This window comes from Rhinolophus sinicus, chromosome 8, assembly GCF_057876585.1.
Source record: "Rhinolophus sinicus isolate RSI-liver-muscle chromosome 8, RSI-T2T, whole genome shotgun sequence".
In the NCBI taxonomy this organism is placed as follows: Eukaryota; Metazoa; Chordata; class Mammalia; order Chiroptera; family Rhinolophidae; genus Rhinolophus; species Rhinolophus sinicus.
The window spans coordinates 27,965,664-27,982,470 of record NC_142508.1 but is presented as its reverse complement, the minus strand read 5'-3'; the positions used below and the strand labels follow the sequence as shown (position 1 = coordinate 27,982,470).

At 36.4% G+C, this 16,807-nt stretch overlaps 1 pseudogene; it reads left to right on the top strand.

Annotated features, from left to right (window-relative positions):
* Positions 1-7,204: 7,204 nt before the first annotated feature.
* Positions 7,205-7,747, top strand: LOC109453467 (double homeobox protein B-like; annotated as a pseudogene).
* The last annotated feature ends 9,060 nt before the right edge of the window (positions 7,748-16,807 follow it).

The window sequence follows — 16,807 nt, the reverse complement described above, 5'->3', positions numbered from 1 at the left end:
ATATGATTTCCCCTGTTATACTGCTGGGCCCACTGTATTCTCACCCACTAGACTGTAAACAATCTGTGCCTTGTTCATCTGTGAATACACAGCACCTAACGTGTTCTTCATTTCATATGTTTCAAATGCAATTTTATATCTCACTCTCTTTATATCTCATTCTCTAACTCGATTTTCATATTCCTTCAACAGCAATTCATGTCGTAGTTTCGTGTTTAAATGATTTAAAAATGTACTTATAGATTTATTAAAGATTCTACCGCATATGAAATATAAAATGTACTAGATGACTATTCAATTCTATCAAAAATTGAAAGATACTCTGATTATGAAGATATCAAAAAGGACCTATAAATTGCTAAAGATATTTATATATTACTAAAAACAAGATGTTTCAAAATCTTAAAATATTTCTAGGTTGTGTTATTTCTTTTATATTTTTTTCCTCTTTGGCAACAATTGTTTTGCTTTGTTTTTGTTTTCTATTAAACACAAAATGTAGCCACTATTAACTTGCTTATATGCTGTGAATGATAAAACTAAAAAAATACTTTATTTATTTTACTTTTTAATTTTATTGAGGAATATTGGGCAACAGTGTGTTTCTCCAGGGCCCATCAGCTCCAAGTCATTGTCCCTCAAGCTAGTCATGAAAGGCACAACCCAGCTCCAAGTCCAGTTGCCATTTTTAATCTTTAGTTGCAGGGGATGCAGCCCACCACCCCATGTGGGAATTGAACTGGCAACCTTGTTGTTGAGAGCTCGTGCTCTAACCAACTGAGCCAAGCAGCTGCCCCCTTTAAAAAAAGACTTTAAGAAGTTATTCTTCTGCCCCTTGATCAGGCTGTACTTAAAACTTTCCAAAGATAAATCTTTTTAAGAACAACCTCAGAATGTATGTTTTGGGAACAATATAGCATGATCATTAATTATAACCAATGTTTATATGAATATAGAATGCAGTTCATTTAAAAATTTCATTTTGTCAACGAGTAATACTTCTCAACTTTATAAAATACTGCAATGCATTTTATAGTAGATTCCTAAATAACTTCTTTTAAATACTGAAATATTTATGTATACATTCAGATAACAAAGATAAAATGTTGGTTACATTTTTCCTTTTGGGAAACTTTAGTGTTTCTTTGAGCAACATGATAAAAATCTCAGTTTAGCAAATAGTGTAAGTTTGTAGTTTATTCCCAGCTCTGTGACTTTTCCTGTTTAGTTTTTAGCTTACTTGGTTACATAACCATTGCTTTTGCTTAAAGGTCAGCCAAGAGTAAAGTTACGTCTTGCTGGAGGTGAGATGTAAACAATGTCTGATCTTGCCCTGCCATTTTTCTTAAATCTTCCACAGAGCTGGGTGAAATTGTGCCAGTATTCATAAAAGAAGATTATATTTTAGAATCTGTATTGTATTATTCAATAAATATTTCAAGGTGTCTGCAAACAGGGATTAATAGGTATTATATTTCAGGAAACCAGAAAGGTATCAACCTGAGGAATTAAATAATAAAACACTTGTGTTTGATGCTCATATAAACTGTAACTTAAAATAAAATGTGTGTAAACTTCCTTTTCCTTTTGTTTCATTTTCCTGTCATAAGATAATACAGAATAAAATGAAATAAGACCAAAATGAAAGGAGATTAAAAAAAAACACCACACACTAAATTTGACCTTCACACTGAAAAGTAAGGCCTTTTTTCAATCAGCAGTGTTAATAATCAACAATGGTGCCCCCATGCCATTAACACATCTGGATAAAATATGCAAGTTTCAGAGTCTCAGTGGTGTATTTCACTGGCGTGCTGCAAATTGGTGCAATTGGACACCTGGGAACACTACCAGAAAGTCATTTTACTGAAATTTCAGGTATAATATGTATTCAAACATTAAATAATATGAAAAATGACTGGATTCTATTGACAAATTCTTGGTTTTTAAAAAACATTCTATTTGTGTCATTCATGAAAAAAAGTCTGTACATACTAAATTGGATCTTCATTCCATACTTGTACTTAGGGAATCGTTAGCTCCCTTACGTGGGTTTTTGATGGCTGTAAAACTCTTCCAAGAGCTTTTCTGAATGCCCTATCCCCATGTTCCTCTCTGTTCCTGCTCTAGAAAAGTCTGCAAATAGGGCAGCTACTACTGCCTAGAATATCCTAGTAACTTAAACGATCTTTTCTCCTCATATTAACCACATTTATTTATATTTTTAAAAGTAAAAAGAAAAAAACAAAATTAGAATAACTCCTCTCCTTCAAATGTAACCTAGACCCTGAGCAGAGGGGGGAAAAAAAAAGTACTATCTAGGATCTCTTCTAAGTATTATTTTCATTGGTTTTTTCCTTCCTAGAAGAGTCATAATTTTCAAAAGTCCAGGTCATATTATGGGCTGGGGTTAAGAGCTCCAGGGAGGACTAATTCTCCATTTTGTATTTTTAGTCTATTTTGTTTTATTATCTCCAAGTGATATTTTAATTGAGATAAATAAAATTGACATAAAACATTAGTTTCAGGTTTACAACATAATGATTCGATTATTTGTATATATTGTGAATTGATCACCACAGTAAGTCTACTTAACATCTATCCAAGTAATTTTTATACAATCAAAGTTTGAGAAGCGAGGCTTAGAAAAGTGGCTCTGAGCCCAGGCTTCCAAATAGGATCACGTGTGGAGTTTTAAAAAGTAGGCTCACCTGTGCGTTCCCTCACAGATTTTTATCAAGTGGTCTGAATGGAATAGCCATGTTGGTGTAATTAAGTGCTCCGGGTGAATGTATCGTGAGGTCAGGGTTTAGTATGCGGACTCCTGAGTGTATCTATGACAGATGAGGCCAGCCTTTGGTCCATGGGGAGCAATGGGGTCTTCTCAGGGGATTTGGCAGGGGTGGTCAGGGCAGTTCATATTATTCATGCTGCAGCAGAATCTTGGGGCACCTGGGGGCGAAGAGAACCCCTGAAGATCGGGAAGGAAAAACTCCAAATTTGGTCTGTTTGTAGGAGCTTTTTGTTCCTGAATCTCTCCTGAGACAAGCGACAGGCAAGGGTGAACTTTTCTGTATTTCACGCCCGTTTGCCTGTGGATGTGGTAGCACGTGAAGGTTCTGTGCTGAAGCCTTTCAGGGCATATTCTCAGGATACATATGTAATCTCTCCACGTAATCTCACCTGGGGGAGAATCCCAGTGAAAGAAGAGGAAAACATAGCAGGATCACCGGTATGTGCATGTCCTGGGTCAGGGGCTGCGTCCTCTTTCCTCCTGAAATGCCATGGTCTTAGAACATACAGAAGTTTACTTCCGTATCTCTGCTATTCCTGCCTAACAAGTTTGATTTTAACAACTGTTTCTTTCCTTCTCTTCCTGTGACTGTCAAGGTTATCTCTTTAGAATCCTCCTTTCCTGTATCCCAGAGCCTTCTCTCCATTTTCTCCAGTCTTCTTATAGGTCTTGAACAATTCCCATTATTAATTGATGACCTGCAACTACCACAAATGTACCGTTTGTGCCTTACAACTTGGGAAGGTATTGATGTCCAAGCTTCCGATGTGGAATGAAGTGGGTACTGAGACAGCAGAGAAGGCGACTGCAGTTTTTAGGTCCCATCTGGATTCCCCATAAGCTCTGCGTGGACTAGGATTTAAAAAATGGACATCTAGGGTGGCCACTTTGCTCAGTGGATAGAGTGAGGTGCTTATAACACCCAGGTCGCCAGTTTGAGTCACAGTGAACCGCACCCTCCACAACTAGACAGAAAAACAACAACTTGACTTGGAACTGAGCTGCACCCCACGACACACACACACAGCTGGATTGAAAAACAGTGACTTGACGTCCTGGACAAATACACTGTTCCCCAATATTCCCCAATTATAAGAAGAAGAAGAAAATGGACATCTAAACAGGATGTCAGTAACAGCCAAGAATAACTCAGATGTTTCTGAAAATGAAGATTCATTAGAAGCAGCAAGATCTTTAGAATGCTAAAGAAAGATAAGCTATTAGAGATTACAGAATATTAGTGGTATATTTGGCTTGACATTTGAATAAAACTTACATATTTCATGATTAGATTTAGATTGTCATTTGCTTGTTTTTCTGGCCAATAATATCGCGGCAGCAATTTTGTGTCCTTTGGCACATATTAGGCACCTGATATCAATTTGTCCATTACAACTGCTGTTAACTTTATTCACTTGGTTCAAGTGCTCTTTGTCAGATCCCTCCATTACTCCTTTTTGTACTTAAAAAAAAAATTACTTAAAAATAATCTTAAAATATTGTTCAAGGAAATAGATTTATATTGGTATTTTAAGATGCCACTTGTCTATGCAAAATAGAATTCTTTTCATGGTCAAAACCACATATATTGTGGGCTTATAATTAACTAATAACAGTATAGCATACTTGCTCCTGTACAGTTCTACATCTAGATCTTTCTCACATATGATGACTTATTTGCTCAAAATTGGGTTCTACTGGCAGCCAATCCTCCCTTGCATGGCTGCCATTATCTTAGAAAATGAATCACCTTAAATACCTTCATCTTGGCCTTTGGTGTCTCTTAACTTCATGTAAGACTTGCTGAAAGTAGTTCTCCAGGCTACCGTAGGATCTCCTAAATGTGCCTTCAGAGAGACAAGGGGATGGTTTTTACAGAATCCATTGGAGTTAAACTTGACACTGAAGAGACAGTTGAGGAAAAGTATCTGACATATTTATCATTTTGGCCTGTGGATAAGACACAAGAAAACAAAGCAAGTAAGTTTGAATTTGAGAAGGAATTATTTTTGCCTAGACTTATGCTTTCCCTTTCACTTTCTTTTCTTTGAAACTGAAATTGCTATTTTGGGTGCCAACAAAATGGTTGTAGTCCATTTTTAGTTAATACAGGAATATTTGGAAAGACCATCCTGAAATAATAGTAGTGAGAAAATCAGCAAGAAATATTAACTTTCTCCATGCAAATCCAGAAACTTTACTGGAAATCTCATCTGCCAATTTCGTAACCAATTACTCACAGCCTAACCAACTGCAATAGAATTTTAACTTCCTGAGGAAGAAACTAAATTATTTTTTATATTTTTTCTTCCTCTTTCATATAGTGATACAATTTGTGGTTTTTAATTGAGCAGATGCTAGCCCAAAATAAAAACTACATTTTCTCACCTCTCTTATCTAGGAGTGAGCTAATCCATTTAGGTTCTGACAGTTGGAACAAAAGGCAAAGTGATATGTACAACTTCTGAGATGTTGTCTTACTAAGACAGGGCATGCTCTCCTTCCTTTTCAGCTTTCTGGCTTGCTGGAATTTGGACATGATGGCTAGAGCTGGCAGAGTCACTTTGGGCCTTGAGATGATCTAGGCAATGTAGAGCAACAAGATGGAAGGAGCTGGGTCCCTTACATCTTGACGTGACATGCTGAATCTGGGTCACTGACCGTTGAACTGATTTGTACCTGAACCTGATATGTGTATCTGTCTCCCCGTAGATCAGTGGTTCTCAGTCCTAGCTGTTCATGAGAACCATCAGGAGAGCTTTTAAAATTACAATTTCCATCCCAGACAGCATCTTCAAAAGTGGGACTTGTGTACTAGTATTAATTTTTAAAATTTAGATATAATTAACACATAGCATTTTAGTATCAGGTATACAACATAATGATTCAATATTTTATATATATTGTTAAATGATCAACACAAGTCTAGTTAACATCCATCACCACACATACTTAAAATTTTTTCCTTGTTATGAGAATATTTAAGATTTACTTTCTTAGCAAATTTCAAATATACAATGGTGGATTATGAACTGTCGTCCTCATGTTGTACATTACATCCCATGATTTATTTATTTTATATCTAAGGATTATACTTTTTGACCCTGTTCACTCATTTTGCTGCCCCCTACCCTAACCTCTGACAACCACCAATCTGTTCTCTGTATCAGTTTGGTTGTCTGTTTAGATTCCACATATAAGTGAAATCATACATATTTGTCTTTCTCTGTATGACTTGTCTCACTTAAGCATATGCTTTCAAGTTCTATCCAAGTTGTCACAAACAGCAAGATTTGCTTTTTACAATGGTTGAATAATGTTATATGTATATCGCAAAATTATATATAATCTCACATTTTCTTCATCCACACACTGATGGACATTTAGGTTGCTTTCATATCTTAGCTATTGTGAATAATGTTACAGTAAACATGGGGGTGGATATATCTTTTCATTTCCTTCATTTAAAGACCCAGAAGTGGAATTGCTGAATTATATGGTAGTTCAATTTTTGATTATTGAGGAACCACCATACTGTTTTCCATCGTAGCTACACAAATTTACATTTCCATCAACAGAGAACAAGGGTTCCCTTTTCTCCACAACCTGCCAACACTTGTTACTTCTTGTCTTTTTGATAGTAGCCATCCTAACTGATGTATGGTGATATATTATTATGGTTTGATTTGCATTTCCCTTATGATTAGTAATGTTGAACGTCTTTTCACATACCTGTTGGCTATCTGTATGTCTTCTTTGTAAAATACCTATTCAGATCCTATGATCATTTTTAAATCAGATTGTATGAGTGCTTTATATAGTTTTTATCTGATATATGATTTGCAAATATTTTCTCTCATTTGCTAGGTTGCCTTTTCTTTTTTAAATTAAAATTTAGATTGGTAAGCCTTATGTCTTGAAGAGCTGCTCAACTATCTACTCTGTGGAATACAGGGAACTCTTCCCCAGACAGGTTTAAACAGTACTGCAAGTGGCATACTACAAAAAGAAACATGGTAAGACAGGATTGTTTACAACCAGAGTCAAAAGAATATCTTCCAAAAATGGTTTGAACACAACCCTTACCCTGATATAGCTGCTAGGGAACAGCTGGCCAAGGAAACTGGCATTCCAGAGTATAACATTCAGATTTGGTTTAAAAACCACAAGGTAAAACAGAGATAATTGGGATCAGGATGGTCCTTAGGAAAAGATCAAACCCAGGGACAGGACCATCATAAGACTCGGACTCAAGAATACTCACCAAAAGAAGCCACACAAAACCAGACATCCACCACAAGATCTCAATCAAACATCCTAGTTCAAGTCTTTGACAGGAACTGATTCCCTGATATTGCAACCAGAAAAATACTAGTGAAACAAACAGGCATTCTGGAATAAAAAATACAAATGCGGTTTCAGAACCAAAGATCTCTGTCCCCAGAGCAGAGCAGAAGTGAGCCTGTGAATTCCTTGTTAGGTGGCCCACGTGGGACACCAGACCTGACAGCTCAGCAGCTCTAAACTGACCCGTCCACTGTCTCAGGCTGGTCTCATTTCTACCTGTTTTTCTCTTATTCCATGTGTCCTTCGGCCCTTGTGTGAGCCAAGGACCAAGTGTCATGATGGTGCAGCTCATGCAGGCTGTACAGGAAGAACTCACCCTCTACTCAGATGCTTACAAATTACCTGCCAATACCACTGACTCCAGGAGGGTCCTCTCAATACTCACACTGCTTTCTGCCCCCAAACCAAGACAAATGCCAGAATCACAAACAACAGACTGGCACAGGAGCACTGCAGTTGAAGGAATATTGTCAGCCGCATCCTGAGCACAAAAAACATCAATTGTAGGATCTGGGTCACGTGGACTTGTCTTACACTATGCAATAGTAGGATGAGTGCTGCCAGGCTCTGATTGCATAATGGGATCCTGGAGAAGGGACACACTGACCCACTATGGCCACAGCACACACAGTCAGCTGGAGAACCTTCTCATCCCCTCAGTCAATTGCACCAAAATGTAGAAACCTCAAGCCTTTAGGTCAACTCCTGCTCCACAGATTTTCAGGAAAAGATAGTCCTGAAAATTTCTGACTCCTATTCTGATCCACAGAAAAAGGACACTCCAGGACCCCAACTGTGCCTCAGTAAAGATTTTCAGGCTCTGCTCCACATGATGCAAAGCTCACTTTCAGGAGGAGGAAAACAACATCATTCTCAGAACCTGGTCCAGGCCTCCTTTCTTTGGAAGCAGAATCTATGCAATTTAAAGCATGATGAACAATTAAGTCATCCTATTCAGTACAAGACCAATGAAGGGGGCAAGAGGAACCACTTGGAAACCCAAATAAAGGTTTTACTCTGTAACAAAACAAAACAAAAATATTGGGGTGACAATGGTTAGTAAAATTATATAGGTTTCAAGTAATATGTCATCTATATATCACATTGTGTGTTCACCACCCAGAGTCAGTTCTCCTTCCATCACCATATATTTGATCCCCTTTACCCTCTTCTACAACCCCCCTCCCCTCTTACCCTCTGGTAACCACTAAACTATTGACTGTGTCTGTGAGTTTTTGTTTCTTTTTTTGTTTGTCTTGTTCCTTTATTGTTTTCAGTTTTATATCCCACATACCAGTGAAGTTATACGGTTCTGGACTTTTTCTGTGTGACTTATTTCACTTAGCATAATAATCTCAAGATCTACCTATGTTGTAGCAAATGGCATTATTTCATCTCATGGCAGAGTAGTATTCCATTGTGTATATATACCACATCTTCTTTATCCAACCATCTATCGAAGGGCACTTTGATTGTTTCCATGTCTTGGCCACCGTGAATAAAGCTGCAATGAACATTGGAGCACATATGCCTTTTCATTTTGTTGACAAATTCATTTTTAGATACTACTCATTCTAGTCCCGGTAAGTAACTATAATACATGCAATGGAACAATGTTGTTTTTGCTGGGGAATGAAATTTAATTTAACAAATTGTATTCATACATATTATAATAAAATGAAAAAATAGTTATTTCCATGTAAAATATGGAATACATAATTATATAATATTAAGACAGAAAAACAAAAGACTTACAATCACTTCTTCCATAGTCTCTTTGGAATTTAAAATTATTCTCAACATAGAATTCATTAAACATCCCACTTCAGAATTTCTCTAAAAGACAATCAACGACTTTCTCAAGTTTGTGAATTAGATTCTACAAGTTCTTATGGTTAGTCTAAAACTTCTTTCACTTACAGTACAGAAAAGCGGTTGTAATTCTCTCTCTTCCATTTAATTTGTTGACCTTCTCAGAGATTCTAGATTTGGCGAACATCAATATAAAATATTCAAATGAGCATAGTTTTGTTTTCAGTAATCTAAAAAATTTCAACCTATTAATATTTATTGTAAGTTGGTACCACTGTTCTGTTTTTTTATTTATATATGTAAAATATGTTAAGTTATTTACATACATTACTGTTTTGAGGAATCAAATGACTTAGAATTTAAGAATATTAAAAATTGGTGCATTTCAACTTTAAAAAGGGGGAAAAAATGAATCACCATGTTATTGTGACTATATAACAAAAGATCTGTGCTTGGGGGAAAAAAGACCAGAAGTGTATATAAAAAAAATATTAATAGAATGAAAGCCCAACTAAAATACTGGATACTGAAGAGCTTTAGTCAAAGGCAGTGGTTACCAAATCTGTTGTTTCATTAGAATTACTGGAGAGTTCTTAAAAGACAGAATTATATTATTTTAGAATCCCTGTGGGCAGAGCCTGGAATCTGTATTTTTGGAAAGTTCCAAGGGGCTTTTGGTTTTGTGTTTGGGACCTGCTAGTCTAAATAGTACAGTACCTATTCATTTCTTTGGAATGTTCTGATTTGTAGAATTTCCCTAGTAGCGTCAAACTTAACACATCCTTCATTTTTATTGAGAATGCCTATAAGAAATGGCAGCATATAGAATATTTCTGACTATTTTGCAAAGTTATCACTAAGGAGAGTATCCAGGGATATGCATAAGCCTGATAAATGAAGTGAGGATTCATGTGCTCCAGACGTTTGTTCTCTGAGTCTAACTTGAAAGGTGAATTGCGGCAACATGAAAAAAAGTCATCAAATCTAGACTTTTAAATTTTATTTTCAAAAAATACATGAGATGTATGTTTATGCAAAAAGGTTAATTTATTAGATATAAATGTTTTAAATATATCAAAATGTTTGTAATCCTGCTTTTCCCCTCTATGTTTTTTTTAATATATTAAGGACTGAAAAACCTAATTTGGCTGACCTCTCTTGACTTTGAATAACCTTAGCTAATAAATTTTTTATTTAAAGTCTCATGAAAAAAATTTCAATTGAAAAATCATAGATAATGAAAAAGTTATCTATCATGGAGAATTGTGAGGCTGGGAGAGAACACAAATACTAATACGAGTTTAAATATGGACAAAAATAGCAACAGGCACTCAGCTTAAGGTTTCTTTCTCCTTCATTTATACCCCTGACCCAGCAAACCAGCAGGGTAGATATTCCATGAAAGGAAACCATGAGGGTATGTTATACATCTCCTTGGTGCCTCTCTTGTTCTGACAGAAACCTGCATTTCAGCCATCACCTGTACAGAGTGAGGGAGGAGTTCAGTCTGAGGAACCCAGGGCCAGGGATTTCTGCCTTTTATATACAGGGCTCAATGGAAGGCTGTCGGTGTTCATGGTCCCCCTTGAGCTGTCAGTGTGCCACAGTGAGAACTTCGGAGCTTGACCTTACTTTATAATTGGGGCCAGAATGGGCCTGATCAAGCCTACTCCAAGGTTGTAATCCATCATGTCATGATGTTGCCCTTTTCCTTGGTTTCTTGGGTCTTCAGTATTATTTTTTGTATTCATTCTCAGTATGTGTTTCAACTCTATGTTGAATAAAAGAGGTGAGAGTGGACATCTTTGTCTTTTTCCTGATCTTAAAGTAAAAGCTTTCAGTTCAAAACTGAGAAAGGTAATAGATTTGGGTTTGTCACATATGGTCTTCATTATGTCATGGAATGTTCTCTTTATCCCTAGTTCGCTGAGTTTTTTATCATAAATGGATATTGGATTTTGTCAAATGCTTTTTGTTCATAACCATTGATATGGTAATGTGATTTTTATTTATTTTGTTTATATGGAGTATCACGTTAATTGAATATGGATTTGAAGCAAACTTACATCCCAGGAATAAATCCAAACCGATTATGGTGTATGATCTTTATAATGTACTGTTAATTTTGGTTTGCTACTATTTTGTTGAGGATTTTTGCATCTATGTTCATCAGGGATATCAGCCTATAATTTTATTTTATGTAATGTCTTTATCTAGTTTTAGAATCAGGGTAATGCTGGCCTCATAAAATGAGTGGGAGTTTTCCCTCCGCTTCAACTTTTTGGTGTAGTTTGAGAAATACAGATATTAATTTTTCTTTGAATGTTTGTAAAATACACCTGTGAAGCCATCCATTCCTGGACTTTTGTTTTTTGGGATATTTTTATCACTGATTCAATTTCTTTGGTAGCTATTGGTCTATTCAGATTTTCTGTTTTTTCTTGACTCAGTCTTGGAAGATAGTATGTTTCTAGGAATTTATATTTTTTCCAGATTGTCCCATTTTTTGGTATATATTGTTCATAGTAGTTTCTTATAATCCTTTGTATTGCTGCAGTGTCAGTTCTCACTTCTCCTTTTTTGTTTCTGATTTTATTTATTTGGGTCCTTTTTTTTTTTTTTTTCTTGATATGTCTGGTTAAATGTTTATCAATTTTCTTTTTTCAAAGAATCAGCTCTTGGTTTTATTCATCTTTTGTATTTTTTTAGACTCTATTTTGTTTATTTCCACTCTGATCTTTATTATTTTCTTCCTTCTACTCATTTTAGGCTTTGTTACGTTTCTAGTTCCTTTCAGTGTAAGGTTAGATTGTTTATTCAAGATTTTTCTTATTTCTTAATGTAGACCTGTATTGCTATGAATTTCTCTCTTAGAACTGCTTTGGCTGTGTCCCGTAGATTTGGGGGTCAGTTGTGTTTTTATTTTCATTTGTCTCAAGGTATATTTTGATTTCTTCCTTGATCTTTTTATTAATCCATTCTTCACTGTTTAGTAGCATGTTATTTAACCTCAAGAGTTTGTGTGTTTGTCAGTTTTCTTGTAATTGATATCTAGTTTTATACCATGTGATCAGAGAAGATTATTAATATGATTCAATCTTCTTCAATTTATTGAGACTTGTTTTGTGGCATAACATGTGTTCTATTCCTGGAAAATATTATGTGTGCACATGAAATGAATGTATATTCTGTTGCTTTGGGGTGAAATGCTCTAAAAATATCAATTAAATACATCTGGTCTAATATATCATTTAAGGCCTCTGTTTCCTTGTTGATTTTTTTGTCTGGATGATTTATCCATTTATGTCAATGGGTGCTAAAATCCCCTACTATTACTGTATTACTGTCAATGTTTCCCTTTATGCCCATCAATATTTGCTTTATATTTAGGTGCTACTACTTTTTGTGCATAGATGTTTATAAGTGTTATATCCTCTTGTTGGATTGATCCCTTTATCATGAAATTATTTTCTTTGTCTCTTGTTACATCTTTCGTTTTAAACTCTATTTTCTCAGATATAAGTACTGTTACCCCAACTTCTTTTTATTTATCTTTTCATAAAGTATGTTTTTCCATCTCTTTACTTTCAGTCTGCGTGTGAATTTCGATCTGAGTGGGCCCCTTGTAGGCAGATATGTATGAGTCTTGTTTTTAACCATTCAGCCATGCCTTTTTGATTGGAACATTTAGTTTATTTACATTTGAAATAATTACTGATAGGTATGTAGTTATTTCAATTTTATTTATTGTTTTTGGATTATTATTGTAGTTCTCTGTTCCTTATTCTCTCATCTCTTGTGTGTTGATGGCTTTCTATAGTGTTATGTTTAGATTTCTTTCTATTTATTTCTTGTATATCTCTTATAGATTTTTGATTTGTGGTAACCATGTGCTTCATATATACCATGCAATGCTTATTGCAGTCTATTTTAAATTGATGGTCACTTAAATTTGAACACATTCTAAAATCATTGCAATTTTTACTCACTTCTTCTATGTTTATGTTTTTGTCAATTTGTCATTCTTTTTTACTTCTTGTGTGCGCGTGTGTGTGTTTTCCTTAATTTATCATTGTTTTTACTTTACCTTTTAATCTTTTTACTAGCTTTATGATTGGCTGATCCGCTACTTTTATTAAGTATTTATTTTCATCAGTGAGAATTTTTTTCTTTCCTGTATTTTCTTACTCATACTTTTGATCTTTTCTTCTTAAAGAAGTCCCTTTAACATTTATTATAATGCTGGCTTAATGGTGATGAGTTTCTTTAGTCTTTTTCTTGTCTGGGAAGCTCTTTATCTCTCCTTCAATTTTAAGTGACAGCCTTGCTGGATAGAGTAGTCTTGGTTGTAGGTGCTTGCTTTTCATCACTATATTTCATACTAATCCCTTCTGGCCTGCAAAGTTTCTGTTGAGAAATCAGTTGACAGTCAATGGGAGGTCCTTGGTAGGTAACTAAATACCTTTCTCTTGCTGCTTTTATGATTCTCTCTTTGTCTTTAACCTTTGGCATTTTAGTTTTGATATGTCTTGATGTGGGCCTCTTAAGATTCATCTTGTATGGGTATTTCTGTGCTTCCTGGACTTGTATGTCCATTACCATCACCAGGTTAAGGAAGTTTGCTGTCATTATTTGTTCAAATAAGTTAAATCCCTTGCTCTCTCTTCTCCTTCTGGTCCCTATGATACAAATGTTGGTATGCTTGATGTTGTCCCAAAGGTCCCTTAAAATCTTATTTTATTTCATTTTTGCTGTTCCAGTTGTTTTCTATTATCTTGTCTTCTAGTTCACTGAGTTAGTACTCAGATTCATCTCATCTCATGTTGATTCCCTCTAATGCATTCTTAATTTCAGTTACTGTATTCTTCATTTCTGACTGGTTCTTTTATGTTTTCTGTCTGTTTTTTAATGTTTTCTAACCCACTGTTGAATTTCTCACTGAGTTCATCTATTCTTCCCTTGAGTTCATCGAGCATCCTTATAACCAGTGTTTTGAACTCTTCATCTGTAGGTTGCTTGTCTCATTTTTGTTAGTTATTTATCTGGAGTTTTGTCCTATTCTTTCACTTAGGAAATGTTTCTTTGTTTCATCAGTTTGGCTGACTCCCTGTGTTTGTTTCTATATATTAGGTAGATCTACTACATTTCCTGTTCTTTGAAGAGGTGTCCTGTGGGGCCTAGTGGTACAGTCTCCCTGTTCAACAGTACTTATCCTTTTGTGGGTTGTTTGTGCCCTCTTGTTGTTGCTGAGCCTTGATTGCTACTGGTATATCAGTGCATAGGATTGACCTTCAGGCTGACTAACTGTTAGAGCTGGCCATGACTACAGCAGAGAAGCTGTTGTGTGGGGGCTGATCCCACAGAGTTGGAGTCACTGTAACAGAGTTCTGGTACCAGGCTAGTCTGCTCTTCAGGTGTGTCATATGTAGAGCTGGTTGAGTTGTGCTCTTGTGTTGTCTGATGCTGACCACCAGATATGTTGGTTCTGGAGGCTCTTAGGAGAGGTTCTGGTGTGGTTCATGGTCAGCCATCACTTATGCCAGGCTTAGGGCCATCTGGCAGTGATCTGCTGTTGGTTGCAACTTGTTCTGGGCTTGGAGGTGCTTGGAAGAGGCTATGCTGGCAACCAAGTCTCGCTGCCACTAGTGTCATGCTTTGGATCTTTTGGTAGACATCATAATGTGAGCTGAGGCCAGCTGCCACTTGTGGCAAATTTGTGGCTGCTTAGTTGAGGCTACATTCCAAGCCAGTCTGCTGCTGATGCCAGTCTTGGGGCTACCTGATGGGAGTTATAATGCAAGTTGGGATTGGTTGCCACTTGTCCCATCCTTGAGGCCATTTAGCAAGAGGTACAGGGCACATCAAGGCCAGTTTCCGCTTGTTTTGGGTTTGAAGTCTTTTGAGAGATTTTAGGAAAGTGCAGCATGAGCAGAACCAGGCTGCTTGTGTGAATGAGTCACTGGAAGAGTTTCAGATGGGTAGGTCCAGGAGTTGGATGGGTGGAGTCTCAGGGAATCACCAGGGCAAGGCAACCAGTGTTAGCCAGGTTAACAGAGAGCTCAGATTTGGTGCTTGACTGCTGTCTGGGGGAAGGATGTCTCAACAAAGGGACAGTGGCACCTGCCAGCACTTCCATCTCTGGACAGATCTGTCCTAACCCATGCCCCTCTACCCCTCACCCTGAGTCCAGTTAATTTAGTTCTTTCCCATATGTCTTGGCACTTTTTCAGTTGCTGTGTATATGCTGGAGCCCAGAGCAAGTGAGTTTGTGAGTGACTGAATCTGTACATGGAACCTTCAAGACCTGTTGCCTCCAGGTCTTCAGCAGCCCTCCTCAGATGCAATCCTCACTGGTTTCACAGCCAGATGTTTTGGGGACTCCTCTTCCTGGCACTGGTGTTCTGGGGTGCCCAGTGTGGGGCTGGGACCCCTTGCTCCTCAGGCGGGACCTCTGCAGCAGAGATGTCCCTCCTGGTTCTTAACTGCCACATGTGGGGGTGTGACCTGGCTGTCCTATGTTGTCTCCCTACTACCAGTTTCACTGTGGCTTCTTCTTTATAGCCTGTTTTAGGACTTTTGTCCTGCAAGTCTCAGGTGGTTCTTAAGGATGGTTTTCCCATATTTTAGTTGTAATTTTGCTGTGGTTGTGGAATGAGGTGAATAGAGCATTGACCTACTCTGCCATCTTGTCTGGCAGTCTCAATAATATTTAATGTAAAAGATTTAAAACAAGACTTCCCACACCCCCCCTCAACCCCCCCAAAAGACAGGATAATCCAAGAAAATTTTTCTTTTACCCTCAACTCCCTATTTCTAAGCACTTTCCCTGAGATAACTACAGAAACAAGGTTAATAGTTTAGGAGTATTTCATCCATTACATTTTCTATGCATTTATAGTTCTGCTTATATGTCATTCTATATCTTGCTTCTTTCACCCAGAAATTTGCCTTGGAGATATTTCAAAGTTAGTACAAAATAGATTTATCGTACTCTTATAAGGCTAAATTATTTGGCACTAACCATTTGTTTGTTTTAACCTAGTTTCACATTTGGTAGATAGGCATATATGAACAGGTTTATATGAGCAATATTTTATTGTCTAAGCTAATTTATTTTTCATTCCTTTATCATATTGCACCTTATTGACAAGGTACGGAGATGACCTCATTTTGAGAATATTTAGCTCTTGAGATAGTGGTTGATATAAAATTTGCTTTATTGGTAATGTAGTATATGTCTTTAATAAAATAGCAAGTGACATTTCTAATTTATTGTCAGGTTTTTAAGTTTCAAAGTGAATAATGGATCCTGTTTTTTCTAATTATATAGCAGAGTTAGCTTTTCATGCAGAGGCATTTCTCTTTCTTCTTGTACAATTTGTGTCTTACGATATTTGCAAATTGAGTATTCCTGGGCAGTATTAAAAAAGCATGTCTTTAGATGATCACTGACATATTTACTGAAAGCAAGAGAGATTCCCAAGAACAATTGTTAGAAAATAGAATTTTTTTGGTTGTTGTTTGTCTCTAATTCTTTTCTCTCAATTTTTTTTTTTGATGAGCTATGTCCAATCTAACTATATATTTTAATGGAAAATTAGCATTTAGAATTCAGATAGTGTATGTCTTTAAATCTATGCTCTTTGTGCTCAGGAAACTTCCCCTTCAACAAGTACATTGCTACAATGTATGCTCAGATCAGAAAACCCAATCAAAATTTGCAATATTTTAAAGCATGCAACAAATCTACTGAAGAATGAGAATCATGCCCTCTGGCTCTGAAATGGAGTTTTCTATTCTAAAAGTACATAAGCAGGGTGTGTCAAAAAAGTGTGAAAGCCCAGAGAATAAGAA